The sequence below is a fragment of the Monodon monoceros genome, unplaced genomic scaffold, assembly GCF_005190385.1.
Source record: "Monodon monoceros isolate NGI ecotype Baffin Bay Population unplaced genomic scaffold, NGI_Narwhal_1 Super_Scaffold_4, whole genome shotgun sequence".
In the NCBI taxonomy this organism is placed as follows: domain Eukaryota; kingdom Metazoa; phylum Chordata; class Mammalia; order Artiodactyla; family Monodontidae; genus Monodon; species Monodon monoceros.
The window spans coordinates 24,705,915-24,718,366 of NW_021703781.1; the positions used below are offsets into that span (position 1 = coordinate 24,705,915).

The 12,452-nt window shown below is 46.8% G+C and overlaps 1 protein-coding gene across 1 annotated transcript in view; it reads left to right on the forward strand.

The window, feature by feature from the left end:
• Window positions 1–3,469: 3,469 nt before the first annotated feature.
• KAT6B (lysine acetyltransferase 6B) overlaps window positions 3,470–12,452 on the forward strand; it is a 179,033-nt gene continuing 170,050 nt past the window's right edge. Inside the window, 1 exon segment of the mRNA XM_029244861.1 lies at window positions 3,470–3,640. The gene's annotated coding sequence lies outside the window, so the exon portion shown is untranslated.

Here is a 12,452-nt window from a genome sequence, read left to right on the forward strand (position 1 = left end):
CATTGGGAAAGCAACACAGTACCTTTCCTTGCCATGCCCATTAAAGAACTATGTTTGTTAAGAAAAGAACCTCAAAAGACACATCAAGATGTTGTATAAAGATACTTCCCTCTTCTGTGTTTGCCAGCTCCTGGGATTACAGTAGCACAAGTTTAGACAAATAAGACCCATTTCTATCTAAGGTATCTGTTCAGGTCTTGATGCACTGGAAATCCATGTGGCTAACTCATTAGTGATAACAAGTGTTAGATGCTCATAAATCTTCCACAATTCATTGGCTGAAGACATCTTAAATGTGGACTTATGGGTTTTATTGTCTTTGGTTGCTTCTTTAGCATACTCTGAGTGTACAGATTTGGGGTTTTGAAACTTGTTTTTAATTAAGACATGGTTTATTTTTATTGCTTGAGATAAAATGAAGGCTGGGAGACTCAAATCTAAGTTACAAAATAAAGTGCATCTGGGCAGACCATAGGAAAAAAGATAGAACATAAAGGCTGAAGTGTGTGCCAGGATTCTCAAGTTTACTTAGTAATTTCTTGGGGAATAAAGATCCCAGCACCTGCATTATAAAAAAAAAAGCACACCTTATAAATGTCCTTCTCTTTGAAATACCTAAATGAACTAGACTGAATTATAAACTAATGGCTTGTAAAAATTCACCTTGAGTCAGCTACTGAAGATACTAAATAAAAGAGGTAGAGACTCCGAGGAAACCCAACCTGCTGCTTGTTTGTTTTATCAGTAATGTAACTCAAAAGTAGCCAAGCCAATGGCGGATGGTGGAGCTTTCCCTGTGTTTTGTTTCCCTGAGCTGAGCCCGTGAATGCCAAGATTTAATCTAAAGAGGTTTGTGTTTTAAAAACTAACAACCAAGTAATAAAACACCTATAAAAGGGATTTATAATGGAACCAGTGACAGTTTTGAGTGTAGTATTACAACTCTTCTGCTCCCCCTCTCCCTTTTTCTATCCTTTCATGCAACTCTGTGCCCTTTGTCTTAGCTCCTTTCTCACCTTGCTGCCAGGAAGCATATCAGTAGGGGCAGCTCACACTCCAGAGAAGCAGACCATCTTTAAAAAGTGAAGTGTGTGCTGAGCTCTGCATTTGATGACTGGGCTGTGCTGCTTGTTTTGTTTGAGATAAGTTGCTCTAACAAAGTACCTACCTAGTGTGTACAGTGGTTTCTAATGGGAGGTTGAAGATGCTGCTGTTGCAGTGTCAGTGCCATGAGGATGCTAGAGTCAACCAGGGGACTCCTCTCCCTGGGACCATGTGTCACCCTGCCAGGGCCCAAGATAGCCCTGGGACAGACTTCAGTCAACAGGTGGTTTTCCACCTAGGCCACCATGCTTGAAACTTGGTTCTTTTACAAAGCCATAGTTCTCCTCCCCCTCACCAAGAAATGGCGCCTCGGAAGGGAAACTTCGTACTCAAACTCTGTAGGAGCCATTTCTCGAGCCTACTTTTTCTGTTTTCAGAGGTTTCCCCTGCCAGCATCCCACCCATCTCCGGGAAGAACGAGGGACTCTCTCTTCACAGTCTGGAGGGCGATGGGAGGCATGTGGGCAGCGTCAGAGTGGCCTCGCCTGGGCGGCCAGAGGAGTCCCCAGCCTCCCTCTTGTGGGCCTCAGGAACTCGGGGGGCCCAGGGGAAGCCTGGAAAACCGAACTTCGCCATCAGCCTTCCTTCGAGCGCTGGCTAGAGGAGAGGGGGAAGGGCCCCCCAGCCGTCTCCCCCCGCCCCCCAGCCCCTCTGCCATCCGGCTACACCGCCCAAGAAAGCACTGAGAACGCAGCTTAGAGCTCTCCAGCTCCTCGCAGGCCGGGAGAGGGCATCTTGAGGGGCAGCTTCCCCCTCTAGCCCGCGTGTGACATCCCCATTCCCACCCAAGGATGCCGCCGCCGTGCCCTGTCCGCAGTCGCTGAATGTCACTACTCCCTCTTCCTCCTGATCAGGGTAGACACAGCTCCTGAGGCATCCCCCACCCCCAAACTGCCGCGATTGCCCGAGGGTACAAGGCCCGGGCGGAGGACGAAGTTTGGGGCCCACAGCGGCGGGAGGGGGGGCGCGTTGGCGAGGACCGCACCTCCTAGTCCCAGCCCTGGCGGGCACACTCCCCGCCCCAAACGGCCCAGGCGTCCCCATCCTCCCGCGGACACCGGCATCCCCGCCCTCCCCCGAGGGCGGCAAGCGGAGCCCCCCAGGGCGGAGGCAGGTACCCCCGGGGCGGGGACTGGGGCGGGCGGGGTCCAGGCTGCGCCCCCGGCCGGGCCGGGCGGGCTAGCTGGCGGCGCGGGGGGAGCGGGGCTGGGCGGCGCTGCCTCGGGCTCTGTGCGCTGCAGCCCGGAGCCGAGGAGGAGGAGGCGGAGGAGGAGAAGGAGGCGGCGGCGGTGGGTCCCGGGCGGGGGGAGCGCGGCGCTGCGGACCCGGGCGGCTGGCAAAGGACGAGGCGGAGGCTGAGGAAGGCAGCGGGGAGACCCGGGCTGCAGCAACAAAGGGCAGCAAGCGATTGGCCGGGCTGCAGGCGAGGTTAGCCGGGGACCGGGGTGGCTGGAGGCAGCGGCGAACGGTGCACGTGCTTGCAGACACTGGCGAGTGTGCAGCCGGGGGGGGGTGCACGCCCGGCGGGTAAAGGCTTGCTCCCCCTCGGCATGGGATGGCGAGGAGGGTGCAGCTACATCGTACTGCCCGCACCCGGCCTGAGGCTTGCAGGATAGGGGTGCGTGGGGGGTAAGGATGCGAGCCAGGGGGCGGGCGAGTAGTCGCCCGGGACGGGACGGGAGAGGGTGGAGGAGGGGGCGGGATGGAACGCTCCAGGAGGCGCGCCCGTCCGCGCGCTCCACCGCAGGAGCTGGCGACTGAGAACCTCGAATTTTAACTTCGCGTGCCCGCCCGCGCGCGCCCGCCCGCGCCCACCCCTAAATCCTGCGGCCGCCGCCAGCGATCAGCTCTCACACAAACTTTAGCTGCGGGCTAGGGGCTTTGGGGTTGTGGGGGAGGGGAGAGGGACTAGGCCGTCTGATTGGCGTTGTCTGCAGCCAATAAGGCCAAGCGCCTCTCCTGCGAGTAGACCCAATCCATTTCTAGAGGTAGAAGGGGCGGGTAGGTGGAAGTAGAGGTGGCGCGGTGTCTGGGAGAGAGAAAAAGGGCTGGACCAATAGGTGCCCAGAAGAGGCGGGCCCAGAGGTCTGTTGATTGGTGCTAGCAGTGGACCCTCCCCCGGGGTGGTACCGGAGGGGGGGTATGATGGGTCGAGGGGTGTGGCTATGCGGAGGCGAGATGACCGGCAGGATCCTACCCCAATGGGCTGCAGAGTGGTTACTGTGTGGGTGACGGACAGACCCTCAGGCCAACGGGTGGCCCTAAGTGTCTGCGGTCTAGCCCAATGGGGCAGCGCCGGGGCGGGGCCGCAGCTCGGGTTTAATGAGACTCCATTGGGCTGTAATCAGTGTCATGTCGGATTCATGTCAACGACAACAACAGGGGGACACAAAATGGCGGCGGCTTAGCTCCTACCCCTGGCGGCGGCGGCAGCGGTGGCGGAGGCGACGGCACCTCCTCCAGGCGGCAGCCGCGGCTTCTTTCTCAGGCAGCGGCAGCGCCCCCAGCAGGTGCGGTGACGGTGGCGCGCGGCCAGGTCTGTCACCCACCCCGCGCGTTCCCAGGGGGAGGAGACTGGGCGGGAGGGGAGCGGGCGGGGGGGGATATCGGGGGCTTGTGACGCCCCTCCCACAGGCCTCTGCGCGAGGGTCACCGCGGGGCCGCTCGGGGTCAGGCTGCCCCTGAGAGTGACGGTAGGGGGCGGGGGAAAGGGGAGGAGGGACAGGCCCCGCCCCTCATCGAGGCCTCCAGGGCAAGGGGCGGGGCTCGAGGATGGAGGAGGCGGGGCGATATGGGGTGGGGGCGGGGCTCGGGTGGTCGGAAGGCGGGGGTTTGGAGGGGTTTTCTGAGTGGGAGAGACCCAGTAGGAACGGTGGGGGGCCAGTGAGTGTCTGGGAAGTACACGCCCAGTGAGGGGGTGGGTGGGAGGGGAGAGTGGAGGTGTGCAGGCAGGTGCAGAGGGGAGAGTGGGAAGACTGCAAAATCGGAGATGTGGAAGGGGGACCGAGGGGCAGGTGAAATGGTGCAGAAGGGTGAGATTACAGTTATCTGGGGGCAGAGTAAGAATGGATTTGGGTGTGGTAGATGTGGAGTAGTGTTGAGAAAGCGATGCAAAGTAGATATTGGATTGGAGGAAGTATTGGGGAAACTGAGAAACACGTACAGTTACTGTGGTGGGAAGGAGGTATGTGGGTGAATTGTTATGTTGGAATAGGAAGGTTTGCTAGCTTTGGGGAATAGGAAGCATTAAAAAAAAAACATGGAGGGATGGGACGGATATTCTTGGGAGTCTCTGAAAGGTAAGACAGCACAGCGGACTTAAATGTGAAGTGAGGCTACTTAGAACTTAGATATACGCAAAATATATCTAGCAGAAAATCTCATGGGGTCAGGGGATTGGAAAGGGTGACAGGTGTGAAGAAAGATGGGTGGGGCTGGGTGAATGTGATTTAGACTGCACCCAGAGTGAGGATGGGGCAGCAGAGAAAGATGTTAGTTTGGGATATAGGGTTGTTTGATAGGCTGGATTTCTTGGGTGTAACTTGAGCTGGGGTCAGGAAAGGGGGAACAGGGTGTCTGTCTCAGAAGGAGGCTCCCTCTGTACTACCTCGGGAAAGGGCATTGTGTAGTTTTGAATTTGTAAGTACTTTGGTCTGAGGTGAGTGCAAGGAGTGGTGTGAGACAAGGGGCAAAGGCAGAGGAGGGGTTAGATTACAAACATGGAAAATAGGAAAAGAGAACCAATGAAACAAGTTGGGGGTGGAGGTGCCCAGAAGTTCAAGGTAAAGAGAAAGAGTATATGAAGACTCTTCCATATAGGGACAGGAGGTGGGAGTAGATAATGGGAATGTTGGGATAGTTATGTGGTACTCCAAAAAAGGTATGTGTTTGTTGGCTTGTTTGTTTTGTATGACTATGAGTAAAGTACATTCTTCCTGTCTGTGTACCCTAGATTTTCTGGGATAGACCTGAAGTAAAACACTCCATTCTTTTTTTTTTTTTTATCAATTTATTTATGTATGTATTTATTTTTGGCTGCATCGGGTATTCGTTGCTGCACGCCATCCTTCTTTAGTTGCTTGGAGCGGGGGCTGCTCTTTGTTGTGGTGCGCGGGCTTCTCATCATGGTGACTTCTCTTGTTGTGGAGCATGGGCTCTAGGCGCGCAGGCTTCAGTAGTTGTGGCACGCAGGCTCATTAGTTGTGGCTCAAGGTCCTGGAGCGCAGGCTCAGTAGTTGTGGCGCACGGGCTTAGGTGCTCCGCGGCATGTGGGATCTTCCTGGACCAGGGCTTGAACCCGTGTCCCCTGCATTGGCAGGCGGATTCTTAACCACTGTGCCACCAGGGAAGCCCTCCATTTTTTTTTTTATTCATAAATTCTTCACACATTTATCAAAATGAATTGGGGCAGGTTTTTTTTTTTTTCATGTTTTTAAGAAGGAAAGCATAATGCATGTTTCAGTAAAGGTTAAGATTCTTACCTGAGAACTTATACTTAGGGTTGAAGGTTGAGAAGGTGAAGCGATGATTAAAGAAAAAAAGCAGAAGAAAAGATAGAGGCAGAGGAAGGTTTTAACATTAAAGGAGGAACTTAGGGGAATGACTGGCTGGTGGTAATGACACGGTCCGTTGAAATTTTGCCTACCAGCCAAACCCAGGCCTCTGAGTAGAGTGGATGTTATGTCATTGCCGTTACACCAAATGTTTGTCTCTGCACTGCTTGTCAGATGTAAGGCATAACAGGAATGAAAGGTAAAATAGGGTGAGTATTGGAAGGTAGTTGAGAAAGTTCCATAAATAATGTTAATGTACTTCTGAAACTTTTATGGACTTTCGAATACCAGTTAAAAGACTTAGCCAACCGATATGGCTTTACTAAATGCCAGGGTTCCTCACAGGTGACTTTTCACTCTCTTAGATAGTTCTCGACACAATAGTTTCAGTTTTCGTGCATACCGTGTATACGGATGCCTGTAGTTTTATCAAGCGAGAGAAAAGGAATTGTTTTATGAAAGCAGGGATGTGTGAGCTGTAGTGATCCATCTTTGCTTATAGAACAGTAAATGACTAGTGGATGGGAGAAGTGTGAGGAAGGGATATTTCTTCCCTGTAATGCTTTAATTTGCATTTACAAAGCACCTTTAAGCACCTTTTTTTAGGACTCCCACAATCTTCCACAATTTTTGTATCATCCATTCCACTCTTGCTGGATATTTGAGTTGTTTCTAGTGTTGGGAAATTGTGAACTAAGCTGCTGTGAGTGTTCCCGTATCCATCATCTGGTGTGCACGTGCACAGTCTCTCTGAGGTGTACACCTAGGAATAGAACTGCTGGTTCACAGGCAGCGTGACTGTTTATGCTGGTTTATGCCTGTTGTCCCGGTGTAATTAGTAGTATAGCACCGTTAATTCTCAGCAGTGTCTGGATTTGGATGATGAGCTGTATGGTTGCCCTAGTCACGGGCTATGCTTGTCTTCAACTTTACTAGGTACCAGTCAGACTGTTTTCCAAAGTGTCGTACCACGTTATACTCCCTCCAGTATATTATCTCATATATATATATATATATATATGTGTGTGTGTGTATATATATATATATATATATATATGCGATCCCTGGCTTCTCATCCTTCTCAACTTAGTTTTTTCAATTTAGGCAATCTAGTAAACTTTGCATTTACTTGATTAGTAAGGAGGTTGAATAGCTTTTCATATATTTATCGGCTACCTGGATTTCCTCCTTTGTAAAGTTCCTGTTTAAGTCGGCCCTCACCCCCACCCGCCTTTTTGTAAATTGGTCCTTGTGTCTTTCATTGCTATTTAGAAGTTCTTTATTTACTCTGGATACAAATTCTTTGTCCTGTGTGTGTGTTGCAAATGCCTTCCTCCATTCTCTGGCTTGCCTTTTCACTCTCTTTATGGTGTCTTTTTTTTTTTTTGCGGTACGCGGGCCTCTCACTGTTGTGGCCTCTCCCGCTTAGGAGCACAGGCTCCGGACGCGCAGGCTCAGCGGCCATGGCTCACGGGCCCAGCCGCTCCGCGGCATGTGGGATCTTCCCGGACCGGGGCACGAACCCGTGTCCCCTGCATCGGGAGGCGGACTCTCAACCACTGCGCCACTCAGGGAAGCCCTGGTTAGTGTTTTTTGTGTCTTGTTTTAAGACTCTTTTCCTACCCTCAGGTTAAGTAGATATTCTCCTATCAGTATTCTAAAAGCTTTACTGACCTTAAAAGATGTATGATTATGAGTCAGATACACTCTTTTGACCCCATTCTCGCCATTACAGATCTGTTTTTGCTTTTCTTCACTTTCTTCTGTTCTCTGTCTTGAATTTTTACTTGTCTGCAACTATAACTAAGAGCCAGGTGCTGACTTTCCCTGTCTCATAGGAGAAAATGGTCATATAAACGGAAGTTCAGCCAGGTTAGATTTTACAGGTCTCCAGCTGACTGTATTGCCCTTTTTCCTTTTATGAGCTAGCATTTTATTGTGTTCCTGCTATGTGTCTGCCACCATCCTTGGTTCTTTCATATTTGTTATCTCAATTATTCCTCTTTACAGTTCTGCAAAACTGTACATTTTTCTCATTTTTACAAGCGGGAAAACAGACTTAGATTGATTCAGTAACATGTCCAATATCCCACAGTTTAGGTAGCTGACAAGGTGGGGACTTGATTCCTGAACTCTCTAGATCCATCCCATCATAGCACATCACCTTGTTAACACAAGCCTGTTTGATAAGATCCAAAACCGATGAGAATAACTTTCTTTTAATGTAATATGTGCTACTTTAAGCACTCATAGAGATAATTATTGTGAAACCGGATAAAACTGTTGACCTCTCTGTGTATGTTAAAATAGGTAGAGTAGTGCGTGGACCTTAAGACGTCCTTGGATGGGCAGTAGAGGTTCTGTAAGCCCTTGAAATTGTATGCAAATGTCTGTATGTACATGTGTTCCTTTTAAAAAATAGATCTGTAATTTTCTTGAGATTCTCAGAGGGCAACCCTAATGTGTTTTAAGGCTTCACTGGATATCCTGTTTGAAGACATCTGTGATAAAGTTAATGCAGAATTCTGAAATGATGTGTATTTTCAAAATAATCTTTAAAAAATTCAGATGTCAGATTTTTTTCTTAATATGTCATTCTCAGTCTTTGTCATTAAAACCCAGCTAAAGCTCATCTGAGATTTGGAAGAAAACTAGGATTGAATAGCAATTTTTAAATGCCAAAAAAGATACTCTAAATTTAGTTGATTATTTCTTAAGTGAAAGTGCTTAGTTATAATATCATCATTACTAATCAGTGTACCCTGGCTCCAAAGGCCTGATGACTTCACATGACTTTTCATCTTGTCTCTAAAATCCTCTGTTTTACAAGGCATCAAATTTCCTGTGAGGTTCCTAACAGTGTGATTAAAGTTTAGAGACTGAAACTGTTGAGCACTTAAATGCAGGGATGACTATGCAAACGTAATTCATGGGCTTCACCAGGAGATTTGGGACATGTCTCTACTAATTTATGATGATGATATTGAAATTAATCTTTGCTAGGGATTATGGAAGCCATAATAGTTTATTGATGGTTCAGTTATTGTTTGTTGAAGCAGATTTACACAATTATAGTTTAATGACATAACAAGGATATTGTCAACTAGGAGCGCATGACATGAAAAATTAAACTTCCAATTAATCTAATATGTATTAGTTGAAATGATAATTTTCATGGTGATTTAGCTTCTTAGAAATCCTTGGAAAACATTATTAGCTTATGAATTGAAAACTCTCTATGTTAATGAGTAGTGAGAAAGAACTTAGTATTATTATAAAAAGATGGGGAATTAAATATTCAATTCAGCTAACATTTATGGAGTGCCTACTCTGGGCTTGCTGCTGAGTTAGGCTCATAAATATAAGTTGAACACGATTGATATGTGGAGAGAGGAAATACTGGTTGCTTTTGTTTGTTCCTTCAGTCATACTTCCCTCCAGCCTATACTGGATGATTACCATTGCCAGAATTATTCAAACGTTCAACAGATTTGTGTGTGCATGCATGTGTGTGTGTGCTTGCACTCCACTATACCTTATTGTGTCACTACTCCTACAGTGGCTTTCTGTTACTTCATCTGTCATGTTCACACGCCTCAGCCTGGCTTTTGTCACAGCCAGCTTTATTTCTTATTCCTCTTCAACACATCCCCACTCCAGGCATGCACATGGATTAGGTATCCCTTGAGTCTGACAGCTCATTCTTAGCTCTGTGCCTTCTCCTAGATTCCCTTCATTCATTTACTGATGCATTCATTTAACAAATAGGCATTGAGCCCCTCTTATGTTAAGTTGTGGTCCTGGGAAGTCTTGGGGCACGCCAAGATGAATCAAACATGAGTCCTCATCTTAAGAATTGTACAGTCTAGGGCTTCCCTGGTGGCGCAGTGTTTGAGAGTCTGCCTGCCAATGCAGGGGACACGGGTTCGAGCTCTGGTCTGGGAGGATCCCACATGCCGTGGAGCAGCTGAGCCTGTGAGCCACAACTACTGAGCCTGCACGTCTGGAGCCTGTGCTCCGCAACAAGAGAGGCCGCGATAGTGAGAGGCCCGTGCACCGCGATGAAGGGTGGCCCCCGCTCGCCACAGCTAGAGAAAGCCCTGGCGCGGAAACAGGGACCCAACACAGCCAAAAATAAATAAATAAATAAAAGCCATTTCTTTAAAAAAAAACAAAAACACACACACACACACAAAAGAATTGTACAGTCTAGTAGGGGAGATGAGGTTCGTGTATGAGTAAGCAAAATACAAAGTGGAAAATGAATGCCAAATAATAAGAAAGCTAAAAGCTTCCTGTTAGACAAAGTGATGTAGGGCTTCTGAGAAGGTGTCTGTTTGCACTGGGCCACAAAGGATTTGAATTGGGGTGGAGAGGCCAGGCAATTGTCCAAGTTCTGCCTTGTCTTTCAAGGTCAGTTTAAGTCCTCTCCGTCCAAGGGATGTTCTACCCATCCACACTCAACAAGGAATAGTCACGGTTGTTTTCAGACATTTTTCATTCTGTATTCAGCGGAACCCTTTCTTTTAAGTGAATCTTATGGAGAAGCCCATTATACATAGAATAGTGAAGGTAGAGATCTTTGTTTGGTGCAAAGGATTATGGTGGCCTTAGTGTTTAACCCACAAGGGCACCTGCAGGTGGTGCCCATACCCAAGGCACTTTCTCACAAGAGATCCAAGGAGCCTAGTTTGAAAACCAATGGAGAGACAGGAAAGTGTTTAGGTTTTAGCATCTGAATTAAAATCTTTCATGACTTAGTGGTCTGAGGTCTTGACCTTCAGGAATCAGTTTTTCTTTTGCAAAATGCGGGCAACAATGCTACCTTACAGGGTTATTTTAAGGTTTACTGATAATCTATGTAAAGTGCCTGGTCTACAGTAGGTGTTGGACAATGGTTGCTATTATTATAGTTTAGTGCTTTATTTCTTTTTTAAAAAAATAATTTGGGGTGAAATTCACATAACATAGAACTAACCATTTTATTTTATTTATTATTTATTTTTATAAATTTATTTATTTTTGGCTGCATTGTGTCTTCGTTGCTGCACGTGGGCTTTCTCTACTTGCAGCAAGAGGGGGCTACTCTTCGTTGCTCTGCGCGGGCTTCTCATTATGGTGGCTTCTCTTGTTGCGGAGCTCGGTCTCTAGGTGTGCAGGCTTCAGTAGTTGTGGTGCATGGGCTCAGTAGTTGTGGCTTGCAGGCTCAGTAGTTGTGGCGCACAGGCTTAGTTGCTCCGTGGCATGTGGGATCTTCCCGGACCAGGGCTTGAACCTGTGTCCCCTGCATTGGCAGGCAGATTCTTAACCACTGCGCCACCAGGGAAGCCCCAAACTAACCATTTTAAAGTGAACAATTCAGTGACATTTAGTACATTCACAGTGTTGTGTGACCACCACCTCTATGTAGTTTCCAAACGTTGTCATCATTCCAAAATAAAATCCCTTACCCATTAAGCAGTTTTTTCCTAACCACTTCCCCCATCCCTGCCTAGACCCCACCAATCTATCTTCTGTTTATAGCTTTATCTGTTCTGGATGTTTCCTATAATTGGGATTATTATGATACGTAACCTTTTGTGTCTGGCTTCTTTCACAACGTATTTTTGAGGTTCATCCATGTTGTAGCATGTATCACTGCTTCATTTCTTATTATCACTGAATAATATTCCAATGTATGGATATATCACATTTTCTTCATCCATTCATCTGTTTATGGACATTGGCCTTTTTCCACTTTTTGGCTATCGTGAATAGTGCTGTCATGAACATGAGTGTACGTGTACTTATTTGAGTACCTGTTTTCAGTTCTTTGGGAGTGTATACCTAGAAGTGGAATTGTGGGGTCATACAGTAATTTTATGTTTAACTTTTTGAGGAACCACCAAATGGTGCTTAATCGCTTCTTATACCCACAGCATCTACCATAGGGCTGTACTCACAGAACAACATCTCACTAAATATTTGTTGGTTGTTCTTTGATTAGTATTTATAACCTCACCTCCCAATTCACATGTTTTGGGCCTTGAGCATTAATTTTAAGGGAAATAGATGCATCCAGGACTTGAAAGTTAGCCAGTATCACCGTATGGATGTATCTGATTGTTGTCAGACAGCAGATATTTGTTCACCGAGGATGCTGTTTGGAGCAGCTGTGCTAATGCTCTGTGTTGGGTGGTTACAGAAGCAAAGTTAAGGTCCCTTCCCTTAAGCAGTGTATGTTCTGTTTCAGAAGATATTGTTAAGATTTGTGGATCCTCACTCAATTACATAGCAGGCTATGAAAAAATCCAGGAGCCTATAAAAGTGAGAGCTAAAAATAACTGTTAGCAAGCGAAACTCAGGATGACAAAAGAGTAAACTCTACTATTAATCTTTATTTTTTTCTACCACTGTTTTTGGCTCATCCACAATCTCATGACTTGAGTGTTATGACATTGATTTTGAAACAACACACATTAGCAAAAGCTTAGAGGAGGCTTCACATATTATTTATGATCCAGGGTATTTTGACTCTTCTTATTGCTGACATGTGTATTTATGAATAGTGTTGATATTTATATAATACTAATGAAGCCAAAAGCTCAGTGTTGGACTAAGCATTTCTCTAGATCTGTTTAGAATAGTGTGTAATGAGTGATGTAAATAGTGTTTTACTATAAGACTGTAGGATACAACCATATAATTTACTGATGTTATTTTGTAGTTAAAAATAAAATGATTCAAAACCTTAGAAAATAGAATAATTTAATTTTGATGTAGCATGAGTCCCCAGAATTAATTTGGAATGACTTA